This window comes from Apus apus, chromosome 1 (assembly GCF_020740795.1).
Source record: "Apus apus isolate bApuApu2 chromosome 1, bApuApu2.pri.cur, whole genome shotgun sequence".
In the NCBI taxonomy this organism is placed as follows: domain Eukaryota; kingdom Metazoa; phylum Chordata; class Aves; order Apodiformes; family Apodidae; genus Apus; species Apus apus.
The window spans coordinates 154,952,989-154,968,363 of NC_067282.1; the positions used below are offsets into that span (position 1 = coordinate 154,952,989).

The 15,375-nt window shown below is 43.0% G+C and overlaps 1 protein-coding gene across 3 annotated transcripts in view; it reads right to left on the minus strand.

Moving 5' to 3' along the window:
• ATF7IP (activating transcription factor 7 interacting protein) overlaps positions 1-3,831 on the minus strand; it is a 95,628-nt gene extending 91,797 nt beyond the window's left edge. The window contains exon 1 of one of the 3 annotated variants that reach the window (XM_051611051.1): positions 3,714-3,831. The gene's annotated coding sequence lies outside the window, so the exon portion shown is untranslated. Of the gene's footprint in view, positions 1-3,001; positions 3,023-3,357; positions 3,427-3,713 lie in introns of those variants that run through there. The other 2 variants (XM_051611041.1, XM_051611054.1) reach the window with 2 other exon arrangements.
• Positions 3,832-15,375: the final 11,544 nt, after the last annotated feature.

Consider the following 15,375-nt stretch of genomic DNA (forward strand, 5'->3'; position numbering starts at 1 on the left):
GGTTACAGAGATCACTTCAGAGAACAATCTGCTTCCTTAATGAGCCATCAATAAATATGAAAAAAGTTAAGATTTATTTGCTTGTCTTGGTTGCGTTTTTGTTTTGGTTGGTGGGTTTGGTTTTTTAAAGAGAGAAAAAGCTCCACTCAACAACCTCTTCTTACTCTATATTCTGTATTTGGATAAATCACTGCTGCTTGATGAACATTGTTTCTTTACAGTATGGTGGAAATAGGACAAGATTTTTTCATGTAGTGCAATGAGTACAACTGAAATACCAGATTAAAAAATATTCATCACGAAAACATCATTTGTGTTGGCCATCTTATGAGTTCCCAATTGCTTTGTTTGCATGCATACATCTCTCAAAGTAATATCACATACTAAAGAGTTCAGCCATAGGTTTAACTGAAATACATTAACAATTTTAGATTTCACTGCATTTGACAGAAATATTATATAAAAATATAATGGGGAGGAAAAAAAGTGCACCAAACAAAACCCCTACATTCACGAATAAGAAGTTATATAACAACTTCTTTTCCTCATCTAATAATTTTCATCTTATGAAAACTGTGATGTACATCTGTGTCCCTGCAGTTATTTCAAAAAATAAGCTCATAATGTAAACATATAACTAGCATATATATAACACTAGATGAAGAACAAATGGAAAATAATGCATTCAATTTGCAAACTATTTACGTTAAGACCAACATTCTGGTAAAGTATCTTTGGCCTTACTATCTACATTTCATTAATAACCCCAAGACTTTTGGCCTAAATATAATACCTGACAATAAGCCCATATAAACCTAATTAATAATTACAGTATTTAAAAAAAAGAAAGAAGAAACTGGATTATTTTTCTTGTTTTGGAAGAAGAAATAGAGTATTTGGTTTAGCCTGCTACTTTTCACAATAGAAATACCGTAACTGTATAACAGGAAAAAAACATTTTCTCCCAAAAATCACAATCAAACCAAATGAAAACAAGAACTTGGTTACTAATTAGGAAGCAGTCACTAACATGGGATTGTAAAAATTGTTTCTCTTTGCACCAAATCCTGTCAAATCAGTATTTAAAATTAAACTGTTTTCATAGGTGGATCAGTTTCTTGGCTAGCCAGATCACCTCCCATGCTGGGGAGAAAGCATATGTCCGTATTAGACCACATTTCCTGTTTTCATGTCCCAAATTCTGTAAGTATTCTCTAAAGAAGCCTTTAGAGGAAAACTAACACACTACAGCTAAAGTTGAGTTTTTAAATATATTAAATGGGCATAACAATACAAGCTAAAGCAGGAGGTAAAAACCACAATGTACAGCATGCATGCTATTTGGTTCAGCAAAATAGGAAACAAACTTCATAATGGATAGGAAATGAGAATGAGGAGGTCCTTCTGTAAGAACAGCAATAGGACTGCTTCAATTGAAGTATATAATTATTGTATCCTTCTGTGAATCAATTCTGCTAAGCATGATCTGCTTCAAGCCTACAAAACATTCAAGATAGTATTGTTAAACTAATTCATATGGCAAAATACAACACTGTTCCATATTAGGACAGGAAGTACCAGTTCAGCACTGCTACACTTGGTAGCAAGGTTGAAGCTGATAAAAAGCCTTTTACTCCAACCAACATAGTAAGTCTACAAAATAAAAAACATAACAATGAGAACACAAATGATAACTTGACTTGTGATTTCTAGACCACATAAAACACTAAGATAATTGATAATTTGAGAAATAAATAGTGAGTTTAATTGCCATGATCATTAATTGAGCAAGTTCTCATGCAATCATTAGTTAATTCATTTTATTATGGGCCTGGTAAAGACCATTAGCCCCATTTGACAGATCTGAAAACTGAGAAACAACCTACCCAAGATAACATATCAAATAGCAATGCTTTTTGGGTTTGTTTTCTCCACCCTCCAAAGAATTCTTACTATTCAGGGTATGACTCTCCTTCATATCTTCCCGCAAACTCCACAAAACAATACTTAATCAGAAAAAGACTTATTTTTTACATTGATACCTGCTGTTTGTGTACAGAATTCATATTTAATTTAGTAATTTCAGATTTAAGCAGAAACGAAGCACACTTTCCATGTTTTTCTTTTTAAAAAACCTGAAGTAAATATCAACTGCAATAATTGTAAACAGAATAAACTGGTGTAACAGATGATGGCCCAAAATATATTTTAATTTGAAAAGAGAATGAAACGGCATGCTTGCAAAATATCCTGATCTTACAGATACATATTCCAATAATAACAATAATTATTATGTCATCTCGAATATTGGCTAAATGTATTTACTGACATACTTTTACTTCAGCCAGTTAGACAGCATGTTAAATAAACTGGCTACACATACAAGTGTTATTTTTCTGTGACTGCATGAACGCTTCAGTTTTAATCTCATTGACGGTTGTCCAGAACAGTTGAGCTGTTCACCTCCATATTTTAAGAGACTATTTTGCCATCAACAATTCCATCCAATAAGTCTATCCATATTAAGAGTCACACGTTACAACACATAGATTTCTTTCGAACTTCTTATGGTGCAAAAAAAACCTAATCTAACATAGGCATTTCTACTGGGTATCTGACAAAGAACAGGAAATCTAATAAGAAGTGTATCTAATAGAGGAAAAACCTGCTTGAGAACAACGCTACACCTCCAACAGGCTCTACTATCAAATCAGAATTAAAATCTGAAACGCTGTGAAGAGTCTCGATGTTTTATATGCTTAAATTAATGAATTAAAATTAGAAGTTCAAATGTACCTTCTTTACTTCAGCGTACTACTTAAACTGTTACCGTTTGCCACTTTGTTTGACGTAGGCCTCCACGGCAACCTGGAGTGGCCATTCTGGCCTTGCCTACTGATGACATCACACAAACCACGTACAACTAGGCCTCTTCCCCGCCCCACTGAAACACCCTCATTTCTCGTACACCAGTATGCCCATAAGCGTTGCAAAGTCGAACCTGAAGCTCGCCAGCGCACTGCGAAGCACCGCAGCAAGGAAAACAACCTCCTGGCCGGGCAGGGCAGCCCGCCCACCACAGCCACACCCCGCCCCGCCCGCGAGGCTCTCCACCGGCTGCAGGGAGCGCCCCCCGGCCACGCCGCCCCCAGCGCGGGCGGAGCGGCAGGACCCGCTGTGGCGGCGCCGAGCGGCCCGACGCGCCCCTGCCCCACCCCAACACCCGCCCGCGGCGGCGCACGAGGCGCCTCCGCCGCCCCTCGGCCGCGCGCAGCCCCGCGTGAGGGCAGGCGGCTCCCCGCGCCCCCCGGGCAGGCGGGGCGCGCCAGCCCGTGCCCTGCGCCGCGCCAGACCCACCTGCCGCCCGCCGCGGGGGTCCCTCCGCACCCGGGGGAGGGGGCGGCTGGAGGAGGCACCGCCCCGCGCCCCGCCCGCCGCCACCTCTGCGCGAGGGCGGCACCGCGCATGCGCGCCCCAGTGCCGCCTGCACTGGGGCCGGGTCACGTGCTCCCATGCAGCGCGCGCGGGGCTGCGGCGGCTGCTGCGCCGCGCGGGCGGGCCGGCCCAGCGCGCGCGTGCAGCGCTGCAGCCCCGGCGCATGCGCACTGCCGCCGCCGCCGCCGCCGCGCGGGGAGCGCTCCGCCCGAGCAGGCTGCGCGCCCCGGCCGCTCGCGCCCCGAGCGGGACGCGCGGCGCCTGCGCCCGTGCGGTACCTGTGCCCCCGCCGCCGCTCCCGCCGCCGCGCCCCGCGGCCGCCGCCGCTCCCGCCCGCGCCGGGGCTGCCGCCGCAGATTCAAAATCGGAACCCGCTCCGGGCACCAACGCCGCCTACCCCCGTCGCACGCGCCGGGCCGTTATGCAAATAAGCCCCGTGTCCCCTCCCCTCTCCCGGGTGACCCCGCCCCCTCCGCGGCCAAGAGGGGCCGGCGGCGGGGGCTGCTTCGGAGCCGGCCAATCCCAGGGCCAGCCGTCTCGGCAGCATGCAAATGAGCCGCCGGGATATTTAAATGAGCGCGTGGCTCCGCCCCTCGGCGGGCGGTTGGTCGCCGGCGCGTGCCGGGGCCCCGCGGGGCGCGGCCGCCAGGGGGCGCTGGGGGGGCGGGGGGGCCGGCGGCGGCGCGGGAGCAGCTCCGCCCCCCCCCGCCTCCCGCCGGGCCCGCCACGGCGGCGCTGGGCTGCGCGGCGCGGGAGGCCGCTCTGACGCCTTCAGAAGCCTGCCCGCTTGCTGCCGCTCCCTTGCCGCTCCTTTTGCCTGGCTGCTGGGCTGTGCGCGGGAGAGCTTCAGGTGTCCTCTGTGACAGGCTCCACCTGGCCACAACAGGGAGGTCTGGCGGTTTTTTTTGCTAACGAGCCTTGGGTTTCAGGCAACCAAACGGTACCATTAGCTGTGTTTTATTAATGGAATCGAAGGCGCGTGCCTTACCCTGGGTGAGCTGCAGGTCAAAGCTGCGAATGGCCGTTTTCCCACCCGCCCTCCCATTTCTGCCTCAGGGGAGCGGGCGGGAGGGAGAGAAAGTCACAGGTCCTGCTTTACTCGGAGCCTGAACTTGGTGCCCTAGGTCTTGCAGCCAAGGGCAGGAGTGACCACTGCCAACTGCTGCTCGGTCACGCGAGGCACGCGAGCAGAGAGACCAGTGGCTGTATCCTCAGGTACACAAGAAGGTACAAGTGCGCAGAAGGTTGTGGAGTTTTCAGCAGAAATACCTGTATCCCATCAGTGCTAATCTCGTGCTGAGATTCAAGTGCCAGCCACCTTGTAATGCGGAGTCCTGTTCCTTCCTTGTTAGGGCAAATAAAGTTCACATTCTTCCTACTGAGAGTATGAAAAGAGGCACTGGTAGTGCTAAATGTTAATTTTTTGACCATTGCATACAGACCAGGCTGATCAGCAAGGCACGAATCAGGGAGAAGGGCAACAAGACTGGTATTGTTGGAGTCCGTTATAAACCACCCAACCAGAATGAACAGGCAGATTAAATATTTTATAAACAGATAGGAGAGGTTTCACAATTGCTACCCCTTGTTCTCACGGGGGACTTCAACTTCTCAGATGTCTGCTGGAAATACAATACAGCAGAGAGAAAACAGTCCTGGAGGTTCCTAGAGTGTGTGGAAGATAACTTCCTGATGCAACTCGTGAGGGAACCGACCAGGCAAGGTGCCGACCTGGACCTGCTCCTTGTGAACAGACAAGAACCTGTGGGGGAAGTAATGGTTGGAGGCCATCTAGGGCATAGCAATAATTAAATGATGATGTTTTCAATTTGAGGGGAAGAGTAAGAAGAGGGGTCAGTCGAACTGCCACCTTGGACTTCCAGAGGGCACACTTTGGCCTGTTGAGGGGACTGATCGACAGAATCCCATGGGAGGCAGCCCTGAAGGTTAAAGGAGTCCAGGAAGGCTGGACATACTTCAACAAAGAAGTCTTAAAGGTACAGAAGTGGGCTGTCCCCATGTGCCAAAAGACAAGTCAGCGAGGAAGGAGACTGGCCTGGCTGAATAGAAAGCTTTGGCTGGAACTCAGGAATAATAGTTTATGGCTTTTGGAAGAGGGGTCAGGCTTATAATGAGGACTACAAAGATGTAGTGAGGCTATGAAAGGAGAAAATTAGGAGGGCCAAAGCTGAACTAGAACTCAAGCTAGCTACAACTATTAAAGCCAATAAAAAGCGGTTCTATAAATACATCAACAACAAAAAGAGGACTAGGGGAAATCTCCATTCTTTATTGGATGTGGGGAGAAACTTAGTGACAAAGGATGAGGAAAAGGCTGAGGTGCTTAAAGCCTTCCTTGCCTCAGTCTTTACCAGTAGAATTAGTTGTTCCCTGGACACCCAGCCCCCTGAGCTGGAGGACAGAAAGAAGGGACAGAATCAAACCTTCTCAATCAAAAAGGAAATTGTCAGGGACCTGCTGCAATACTTAAACGTATGGAGCCAGATGGGTTGCACCCAAAAGTACTGAAGGAGCTGTCTGATGTGCTCGCCAAGACTCTTTCCATCATTTACCAGAAGCCTTGGCAAACTGGGGAAGTCCCAGTGGACCGGAGGGTGGCAAATGTGACACCCATCTACAAGAAAGGCTGGAAGGAGGATCTGGGAAACTACAGACCCGTAGTTTCTGTTGAGTCTGACCTCAGTGCCAGGGAAGGTCATGAGACAAATGATCTTAAGGGCTATTACACACCACTTACAGAACAATCAGGTGATCAGGCCCATTCAGCATGGGTTTATAAAATGCAGGTCCTGTTTGATGAACCTGATCTCTTTCTATGACAAGATGACCCTCCTGGGGGGTGAGGGAAAGGCTGTAGCTGTTGCCTACCTAGACTTCTGTAAAGCCTTTGACACTGTCTCCCATAGCGTTCTCATGAAAAAAACTGGCTGCTCATGGCTTGGATGGGCACCTGCTTTGGGCACAGCCACCTCCCCTGCCATGGGGTCCTCCATGGCTGCAAGTCCGCATCTACTGCACCATGGTCCTCCATGGATTGCAGTAGGACAGCTGCCGTCTCACCACTTGCTGCAGGGGAATCTCTGCCTCAGAACCTCCTCCCCCTGCTTCCTGCTGCTGACCTTGGTGTCTCTGCTCAGGTATTGCTCTCACCTTCCCCCCTCCTCTAGTCTCTGTCCTGCAGGTATTATAGCAGGTTAGCCTTTGCCAGAGGTGGGGCCGGATTTTGGAAGCAGGGGAGTTTCCAGCAGCTTCTCACAGGAGGCACCCCTATGGCCCCTCCCCTGCTACCAAAACCCACCACACTGACCCAACAAAGACACCAAGCTGAGTAATGCAGTTGACACACCTGGAGTATACACTACGCTGGAGTTAAATTTACAAGATACTAAAATTTCAACCTATGAAAATTGTAATACCAAAAAAAGTATACATCCCTGTAGTTCACTTTCCTGTCTGAGGACACTGCTAATGAATTCAGGCATTGTAATGATAAACACAGAGAAAAACCCAATAGATTCCAATGCATTTATAAAAAAAGGGAAGGGAAGGGAAGGGAAGGGAAGGGAAGGGAAGGGAAGGGAAGGGAAGGGAAGGGAAGGGAAGGGAAGGGAAGGGAAGGGAAGGGGAAGGGGGGAGGGGAAGGGGAAGGGGGAGGGGAGGGGGGAGGGGGAGGGGGAGGGGGAGGGGAAAGGGAAAGGAAGGGAAAGAAGGAAGGAAGGAAGGAAGGAAGGAAGGAAGGAAGGAAGGAAGGAAGGAAGGAAGGAAGGAAGGAAGGAAGGAAGGAAGGAAGGAAGGAAGGAAGGAAGGAAGGAAGGAAGGAAGGAAGGAAGGAAGGAAGGAAGGAAGGAAGGATTTTCCATGCACCAGAATTATTTTTTTTAATGTTGCAAATTCTCCCCCTAACATGAAAAAAAGGAAGGTGATGCACAAAAGAAGTATAGTTCCCAGTATGAAAATATACTTTTTAGACAGAGGCAAGTACTAACTTTTAACAAAAACAAAATATTATCATAAGAAATGGTTAGAAATAAGAAAAAAGTAAAAGTAATTTTATTTGTATTTGTTAACAGACAAGAACCTGTGGGGGAAATAATTGCCAGAAGATATCTATTTATGAGAAATAACATAAATATTTCTGTCAAGAATATGTTGTCTGTGTTATCTGTGTTGTTATCTGTCAACATAACCTGTGATTTAATGATTCATTTGGGACTTCAAGAACTTCTCTAAGAAGGCTTAAAATGTCACTGGAAAAGAAATTGCATGATACCTTTCTGGTGAAGAAAAACAGGGAAGATGTTTTAAATTCCTTTTTTTTTTTTTCATATAAGGGCACGCTTTTTAAAATACAGAAAGTTAAAGCACAACTAGAAGGAGGAAATCTATTAAAATATGTTAAGACATTTCCTAAGCTTTTTAAAAACATAAAGTTAACATGCACAAAGAGCACAAATGTGGTAAATGTAACCCAAATACTTGAGGAAATTTTACTATAATGAATTAAAGCCACTTAAGGCATTTTCACTTAGGTTACTTCACTATAGGTTAAGAAACTTCCCAAAATATGACTTTCTTAAAGTATGTGAATATTATTTATTAACTTTAAGGCTAATATGAAAAAGTACTAAATTTATTCCTCTCTGATTTCATAATAGTTTACAAAAATAAACTGTACTAATTGTGAAGTAAATATTCTACTGATCCACTGTTTTGTGATCACTCTGTGGTGATATTTCTGTATTAACTAACTCATTTATTTACTAAGCAGACATGTTTAGGTAAACACCTATGAGCCATTTTTTTGTCTGAGGTGTCCTCTTTCTTTGCTACCTTCTACCTCTGCCATAATAAACTAGATCTATGTTAATTTCTGATTTTAGTAAGAAAATTGTATTTTGTATCATAAGGATCAATAAAGTTCAGTGGTAAATGCTGAGTTCAATGATGAAGTAGTAGTGACAAAACCATGTTTTTATAACTTGTTAAATTTCTTTCTACTACACTAAACTGTCAGTATTTTGAGATACAAGCGTCATCTGCATGGTGAACTCTTGTGCTTAACATCTAGCTAAAGAGTCTATCAGACTTCAAAAGAAAAAGTAATTTTAACAAAATGTGAACTCTATTACATGAAGATTCTTTTCCAAAGGGTCTAACAATTAAGTCAGTTCTAAACACCAATCAGGGATCTGTTTGTTGGAAAGAAGACTTTGCCTCCCATTGTCCCACTTATTCTTTGATATGAGGAAGTTGCGAAACCTAGTTGTAAAAACAGCACCTGATATACTGGAGAACCTTAAGGCGATAACAGCTCATTCAGTTTTAGCTGGTTTTCTTGCAGTTTTATTTTGAATCACTCGAAGTATTCTTGTGGTGGCCAAGGAACAGTCTGGTTTTCATCAAGACTGTTCACTACATAACTTACTTCCTGAACACAGTTTTCTTTCCATTACTTCAGAGATAATTGCTCTAGAAGTCGCTTGGTTTGGAAGATGCCTTTTCCCCTCTAGAAATACTGTGGTAGCATTACCTCAGGAGAGGCTGAGAAACTAGTGTTCAGTTTTAACTCCCACACTACTTCCTAGATGCAATGTGCTTGACCTCCAGATTACACAGATAAAGTTTTATTAACATGTGTCTCATTAAATTTTATCCAATGCATTTAAGTATATTTAGAAACTGATTAAGCAATGTAAAGCATATTTCATATGTTTTCTCCCTTGGAGTATGTTTTGACCTGTTGGAAGATATCTATTTGAACATCACTCTGGAGTGTAATGAATATGGGATGTCTTCAGTGACATGAAACAGTGAACTATGCGGGTCATCTGAAAGATGTGGGTGAATTTTGTGTAGTCATATTACTGACTTAGTTTAAATGTATGAAAATATTTGATCTTTTTGAATGTTTAGAAATGGAAATACTTGATTTAAAATAAAAATTTCTATACTGTTGTAAAAGGCTTACCCTGAGAGTGAGTCAGTTTTTTTTCTCAATTTATTTTTCTCACCTTTAACCTTGGGCTTTTTTCCACGTAACACCTGCTTTAAAACTTTCTAGAAAGTGCTGGACTCATGGATTAATGAATCCAAGGGATAACAATGGTAAAAAATTTCTCAATAAATGATGTGTATCTGCAGGGAATTGTTAGGGAAGAATCTGATGCAGTGATTTAGTAATGACTTAAAAAGGTAAAATACTTCAGTTTAGCTGCAGTGAACTTTTTCAAGAATACTTTCATTACGTTAATTACCTAGTAATGGGGACTTAAGAATATCTCATGGTGTCTCCTCAGTTGTATTGTGAGGGTTGGATTTTTGTTGGTTTTTCATTTGTTTGTTGGTTTGGTTTTGTTTGGGTTTATTTATTTATTTATTTATTTGGGCTTAAATGACAGCTGATTGTTCTTGTATTAACCTGCTGGAGGGCTTGTACACAAAAATTTGGCTGTCAGAAAAAGAATGGAATGTAAAAATGTGCTTCCTTAGGCTTATTTATTTATTGCTGGGCTTGTTACTGTTGTATTTCTCGCTTGGGTTGAACTTTCTGCACAGTGACTTAAAGTGAAAATGAAGGGCAACTTAAAACTTACTTAAAAATATGCCAAACCTAAAAACGCAATGAAACTTCTTTAAAAAAGGAACCTTTTTAAGTTTTGAGTTTTATCGGTGTTAAGTTACCCACTATTTTTGGTAGAAATCGTCCTGCCTTTAAAGCTTTTTCCTAAATGAAGTTGTAACCTACTATTTTTTGTCACATTCTTAGTACTTATTTTCTCTTTTAGGTTCTTTTTATTATATGGTAAAATAAGATCAACACCTCTTGTATAAATACGGCTTAGAAAATACCAAACATTTTTTCCAATACTGAGGCAGGTAGCTAACCAAAACACATGATATTCACTGTTCCTGATCATCAAGAAATTAAGAAGTCAGCACTCATCCATTGTCAGTTACCACCATCTTGCTTAATAACATATTATTTTCCATGACTCAGCAGATTTCTCCACCTATTGGTGTACTTGGTGATGTGAGAAAGGAGCTCTTATATTTTTGAGGTGGGGTCCTACAGGTCATTATATATACACATGCAGTCTTGAAAGAAGGAAAGAAGCTTAGTTTGTCTCTTCTCCTTTCACCAGGGAGGAATGGTCCTAAAAACTTTGAACAAAGGAGCCACCACTGATGAAAAAAACCTTCTTAGAATTTAGCTAACACGCTAACATGTACACATCAAAATAATCCTATCCTTCTACCAGTGTTGCAGGGCCCTCTCACAGAAACAATTCCTATGATACAGGGACCTGAAATCACTTCTCCGTTCCCAGTTTTGTGTGAGATGCACCTGTTCTGTACCACCCGATACTTGTGGCTGTGAAGGCTGTGAAGGCTGTGAAGAGCAGATGGATACCTATCTATGACATGAGAAGAATGGAAATTAAAAGGAAGGGGACCAGTTGATTACAATAGTAGGATTAAAGTTAGAGCAGCCAAGAACTTATCATCTCCATCCTATCCATATACCCCATCCCTTAATGTCCTCATCCTGTGCCACAGCTGCAAGCTACTCTCCTTCCAGTCTTTTCACTGCTCCATTCTCTAATCTTTCTCCTCTTCCAACAATCTTTTGTGTGCTTTTGTTCCTCAGATGTGCTAAAATGGTAAAAATCTGCAAGTCATATTGCAAGTTCATGTTCAGGGGCTGCATGTAAGCCCTGAATCAAATGTTACCAAAGCTTGTTTTCCTTTGATCCCAAGCAGTTCCATTGTTCAGGGGATAGGATTCGTTATTTCAACTATTTATCAATTTTTTTTTCATTTTGTTTTGACAACAGCTATGAAACATACCTGCTCTACAACTGTACAGTGCAATACTTGTGACTGAAATATCATGAGCAGGTGGGCAAGGATATTCTGAGCTGTTCATCCATCATTTGCTTGTGCAACTGCATTGCTGTGGACTGGATTTATCCGTTCCATAGCTATGGGTGTGTTATTCAGATTCCTAGTTTCCATTCATCAGAAACGGCACTGGACAGAGTTAAAGCTGAATATATATCATCCTATTTCTACCCTACCATCCTGAAAAATTGTCTTAGGATTTTTTTTACAAAAATAACCACTGAAACCTGATTTGAAGCTGTGGCAAAAATATATTTGCCACAGAATAGGTATAGCAGCTGTTTTATTCAAAATGACCAATCTAAAAAGTACATGTAATAGTTATGTTTTCTGTAATATCCAATAGCATATGGAATTAAAATAAAAATGGAGTTATTAATAGTGAGCATTTATGAAAGTACTTAAAAATCTTAGACCTGGACTCTTAAGACATGACTGCACTAGCTGCTCTACAGTGGTGGGCTGTGTAGCTGTGGCCAGCAGCCAGATGCTCACCTAGCTGTTCTCTTACTGCCCCCTCTGCTACAGAACAGGGGGACAGAATTGGTTGGAAAAGCTCATGGGTCAAGATAAAGATGGAGATTACTTTCCAGTTACTGTCATGGGCAAAACACACTTGACTTTGGAGAAATCAATTTCATTTATTGCAAATTAAAATAGATTTGTGTTGTGAGAAACACAAATTAAAACACCTCTCTCTTTTTCCCAGTCTCAACTTTACTCTAAGCCTGCCCAGCAGGGCAGGTGGATGGAGAGGATTACAGTCAGGACATAAGAGTTCCTCTCTGCTGCTCCTTTCTCCTCACACTTTCCCCCTGCTCCTTCCATGGGGTGCAGTCCTTCAGGATAAACCTGTGCCAGAATGAGTTCTCCACAGACCACAGTTCCTTTAGAAAATATCCACCTGCTCTGGTGTCAGGTCCTTCATGGGCTGCAGTGTGGATACCCGCTCCACCATGGTCTCTCCCGTGGACTTCTAGGGAATTTCTGCTCCACCGTTGTCCTCTCAACAGGCTGCAGGAAATACTGCTGCACCATGGTCTCCATGGGCTGCTGGGGAATCTCTGTTCCAGTGCCTGGAGCACCTCCTCCCTCTCCTTCTTCTCTGACCTTGGTGTTCACAGGATTGTTTCTCACACATTTTTTTCCTCACTCCTACTGCTGTACAATGTTTTTACTCTTTCATAAGTATGTTTTCCCTGAGCTGTCACCAGATTGGTTGATGGGCTCAGCTGTGTCCTGCAGTGGGTCTGTTGTGAAGTCGGCTTGAACTGGCTGTGCCCAGCACAGGGCAGTCCCGCCCTCTTCACAGAGGCCACCCCTGCAGCCTCCCTGCTACCAAAACCTTGCCACCTCTGTGCATTACTTTCCTCCCCTTGCCTTTGTGAAACACATTTTTGTCATTAAAATACACATTCATCACGCATCCTCTGCAAACTTAATTTACAACAACAACACATTCCCTACATCAAAATCAAAACACCACCATCACAACACTAACAAGAGCAAACAATACACACACAGCGTACAACTCCACCCTTTACCTTCACCACAACAAAGATTCCCAATCCCAATATCAAAGCTCCCCCAAATTATTCCAATCCCTGGTAATGTCCAGTCTGTGTTTTGCCTTTACTTCTCCCAATTACTGTTATTATATCAAATTCCTTGAGCGTCATGTTGGACACCAAGAAGGACTGTGATGGCTTTGCCTTGTCCAGCAGCCAGAGGCTCACCCAGCCACTCTCTCACTCCCCCTCTCCAACAGGACAGGTGGAACAATTAGGATGGACAAGCTCAGGACTGTTGAGGTTAAGACAGTGAAGTTACTTGCCAGTCACTGTCACTAGCAAAACAGACTTGTCTTGAGGAACATTAATTTAATTTCTTGCCAATTAAAATAGATTTGGGTAGTGAGAAATAAAAAGTAAAGTTAAAACAATACCCTCTCCCCTCCCCTATCTCAAACCAAAAAGGAGCCCAAAGTTCCTATTGTGTAATAAATCATGCATTTTCCTTTATTCTTAAAAAAATTCAAACCAAAACATTATCTCATCATACTCAGTTTCTTCATTAGGTTGGAGTAGGTTTCTAAGGAAGTTATTTCTGTGGCAAAAATACCCTCCTAGGAGCAGGAGGAAGAGCAACAGATCATGCAGAAAATCCAGAGATACGTGGAAGAAGCTATGCTATCACTCAACAGCATGTTCTAAATGCATGTAGTATCTTTGAGCAAATTCAATATTTTGCATTTTCAAATTAGCCCAATTTTCAGAAGCAAATAACTCCTTAGTATTTAATCTGGAAAGAAACAAGTTTTATATAAATTGTGTTATATTAGTAATACTGTTTAAGGAAATGGGAAAACTACTAAAATATATTTGCTTGAAAATTCAGACCTTATTAATTCATAAACACTCATTGTGTGATCTCAGTTTATGCTGGTCTTCTATTTCTAAAGAAAAAACAGAGATCTCCAGACCTTAACATAGTAGCCAGTTAAACAGCCCACCCCATGATGCTAGTGCTGAGTTGCCTAAAATAAGAGGAATGCATCATTTTTAGTGTATATGATGGCAAAATTGTCAGCTAGGAAATTACAACCTTTTGTATGATGAATGACAGAGAGGTGTATTTTCACAACATTTAAATAATACACCTTCTACACCATATTTCATTAGCACTAGATCTGTCTAACAACAGAAATAATGGTCAGAAATATCACTTGAATATTTGATACCATTTGAAATAACATATTCATTAAAATCTGCTTAACTTCTTATATTTAACCAGATATCTTTTCACTCTTTATATCCTTCTCTCCACAATCACTCTTCCATTCCTGTCTCCAAAACCTGACCCACAAAAACGCATTTTGGTGATTGCACTGGAGTCTGGCTGGAGTCTCACTGTCAAGGGACAAAGCTCTGAACAGAAGACATTAAATCCTCACCTCCTTTCAAGGAGGTTTTTTTAGGTTTTTATGTGCACTTCTCTCCAATCTCTTGTGTAGTTCTGTCTTTTGTTCTGCTGTCATGCTAATGTCCAGCCCATTAACTCTTAAGCTGTGTCCACAGGGCATGTGCTGTTTCTGTCTCACCTGTTCCAGGGCTCCAGGCCCTGGTATTTTTGCTTTACCCTTTCCCAGGCTGTCTGTGGCTTTCACTTCATCCTGAGATGTGAAACTGTTCAGGGCTTCTCTAATCAGTTGAGAAAAGAGCAGATTCGCTCACATTTTTGGTCACCCAACAGCAAAACCAATGAGGAACTACATGGCTACCAAGAGGCAAACTCATAACCTTCAGCATTGGAGCAACAGCAGAAAACCAAAGTTGTTTTTTATAGATATCCATCATAACAATGAGAATTGTAATTACTATGCAATAATACTCAAAAGAAGGCAATCCTATTTATCCAGGAAAGCCATCTATGCAAAAGGGTAAATGGTTTGTCTTGTTTCAAGTTTTGCTTGGATGAGTAATTGTCTTCTGTTTTGCAGTTTTTGCTCTTTTTAGTGGCCTTGCTCCCTCTAATTTTAAAGTGGCTTCTTCCAATTTCTGAAAAGTGATGTCCCATTTGATGAAAGGGTTTTGGTTGTCCACTACACCATTCTGCTTCTTGCACCATGGTTTTATGTAGTAGTTACTTGCTAGTTCACCAGTGGAGTGGTAGGAGTGGATCCCAAGATTAGGAAACTCAAGGCTTGTAGGGGTTTTATTTCCCACTCAAGGTGACCCCGTAATGATTGGCTCCTCTCTGGCCGTGCCTATGCCTGTGCATGCATGCCCACACAGACTCCTCATGTCCTCTAAGCGTCTTTGGAGAAAACGACTTCCACCAACACGTGGCGTGTACGGAAGTAAAACAAAATACGCCTGCCCATCAGCTGAACCGCAACTGCGGTGAAGCTCGTGAAGGGTCGCTGCGCAGCCCGCCTCAATTCCCGTGCTTTTCATGAACGACATTTTGTCACATCTTTCCTTCAGAGCTGTGAAGGGGGTGGGGGGGGAAGGGAGA